Below are 2420 nucleotides of genomic sequence, written 5' to 3' on the forward strand. Positions count from 1 at the left end.
GAGTGTTTGCAAGAAAAATTTAACTGACCTGCAAATACCAATTATACCTTTTGTACAATTAAACTAGTGAAAGCAACCTTAATAAAACCATTATTCAAATTAATAATGGGTGAATTTAATTTTTCTTGAAAATACTCTTTAATTTAGTGATATAATCCAACTTCATTATAACATCTTCATTTCTTCCGATATTTTTCACTGTTATAATGAAACATTGTTATAAAAAGCATATATTACAACGTAATATAAAAATAAAAATCAGTTCCAAAATAACTTGACTTTTATAGTAATGAGCTACTATTATATAGGATTATAGAGAGGTCTGAGTAAATATCCTAATCCATAACATGGACTGCAAACAAAATAAAACCGTGGCTCGTAAACACTAATAATAACCATAATATAACTCAAATTAATAAGTCTATGTTTTCTATTAGATTTTTGACCTTCTGATTGCCTGATATTTCAGTATCAACTATTACAAAAAATTTAACTTCATCCTTCCAACGAAAGTATGTAACGAAAGTCTCACAGAAATTAACCAACAAAATTAGACAAGCAAACAGACTTATTCTACTGATACGCCGAAAGAGAAAATATGCCCTACAATAGCAAGAACATCGTAGATAGAACCAACGAATATTTCAAAATCGTCATCTCTTCCAATTTCACTACCATTATCGAGAAATAGATCACGTTAGACAAACTGAACATTCAAGATAGTAGACCTTACTAAGAAAAATGGATCGAATATAAGTAAAGCTTTGCCCAATGATATCGATTGTGAATAGAATAAAACAGAAAAAGATAATTCTTTTCGAAAAATAGTCAAAATGCTATAAAAAAAAGGAAAATCTGAGAAAGAGGCGAAGCTCAGATGTGTGTTGGAAAAATAATATAATCCAGGACCTTCATTAAAGGTCTCATAGAGCTGGGATTAGATGTTTGTCATCATTGCAATCGCACCCTTTACCAAAACAAAGAAAATTACAAAAAAAAAAATACAAATATCTACATCTATATATTTTCATATATAGAGTAAGAATTAAAAACAAAAGTGCTCAGACTGTTAAGAATGGATAGAGAGATTTTCCTCATAAATCATCAGATTAACGAGATTTTTCAATATTCATCCTCATCGCACCTCCTTTTGATTTTTCAATCAAAGCATTATCACATCACAGTACATACAACGTAAGATGAATGTATGCATGTGACGTATATGTTCACAAAACCAAAACAAGCAACAAAAAGAATAGCCAAGATTGAAGGCTTACAGAGTCTAATGGCTAATACGGCGCTCACTTGAACTTAGGGTTTTCTACTGCTATTTATAGATGGGGAGAAGAACGGAGTCTAGGCCTATTTACATAATTACCCTCGTTCTTAAATCATATGACGCCTAAAAGTTGTAAAAACAGTAGTAGCCCTGAAGTTAACAAATTACTGCTTATATTACCTTTTCTTGCAAAAAGAAAGTTCGCCCTATTAGTGGCCAAAAAAAACCAAATCAAACCAAACCGATCAAAAAAATCGATACTTTTTAGGTTTTATTTGATTTTGGATTTGAATTTTTAAAATCGATCAAATTTGATTTGGTTTGATTTTAATTAAAAAATAACCTAAAAACCGAACCAAACTGACTATATTGGTAGTTTTCTTTTGCTAAGTACAAGAATTTATTTCATGTTAAAAATAATTGATTTTTAATTGAGTACTTTAATTATTCATCACTATTTGATTCAATTATCATCAATATATCTTGGTAAATGATAGATTTCTCAAAGAGCAATTGATTTGATAGTGTTACGTTGAAAATGTAGTCGTCGTAATATGCGTTTGGTAATGTATGTTTCATATTTAAGAAAAGACGCGATGAATAACCGAAAAATCGACAAAAACCAAATTGATAAAAAATCGACTTAATTGGTTTGATTTGGTTTGGTTCCAATATTTGAAAACCGACTTATTTGGTTTGGTTTCTTTTTAGGAAAAAACTGACTCAAACCAACCACGAACACCCCTAGTGGCTAGGTGCCCAAAGACATTATAAGTGAAAGAAAATAATACTCATCAGCGTCATTAACATCTCATACAGTTAATTTATGGTCATCTATGCAATTTTAACTAATTTATTTACTTTAATTTATTTACTTTAGACCAAATATATTTGAATCCATATGTATGATAGTTTAACTAAGGATTCTTGAAAAAAATGGCTTTGTTTTGTTGCAAATGTTCAACATAAGAGCACAATTACTATATTAAAAGTACGAAGGCCCTTAGCGAAATGTCGTTCGCCTTTTTTACCCTTTAAAAATAGAGGTCACACTGGATAAAATAGTCATTTGTTTATTTTTTTTTAATATTAAAAAATAATCATTTAATTAGTTCCCTAACATTTAGGAGTTTGAATAATA

General features: G+C 29.4%; 2 non-coding genes across 2 annotated transcripts; both read right to left on the bottom strand.

The window, feature by feature from the left end:
* Positions 1 to 865: 865 nt before the first annotated feature.
* LOC142180508 (small nucleolar RNA snoR69Y) lies at positions 866 to 965 on the bottom strand. The gene has a single exon (XR_012709129.1). It is a non-coding gene; the product is annotated as a small nucleolar RNA snoR69Y (small nucleolar RNA).
* Positions 966 to 1059: 94 nt separating this feature from the next.
* LOC142180510 (small nucleolar RNA U30) lies at positions 1060 to 1143 on the bottom strand. The gene has a single exon (XR_012709131.1). It is a non-coding gene; the product is annotated as a small nucleolar RNA U30 (small nucleolar RNA).
* Between the last annotated feature and the right edge of the window lie 1277 nt (positions 1144 to 2420).

Source organism: Nicotiana tabacum, chromosome 4 (genome assembly GCF_000715075.1).
Source record: "Nicotiana tabacum cultivar K326 chromosome 4, ASM71507v2, whole genome shotgun sequence".
Lineage (NCBI taxonomy): Eukaryota > Viridiplantae > Streptophyta > Magnoliopsida > Solanales > Solanaceae > Nicotiana > Nicotiana tabacum.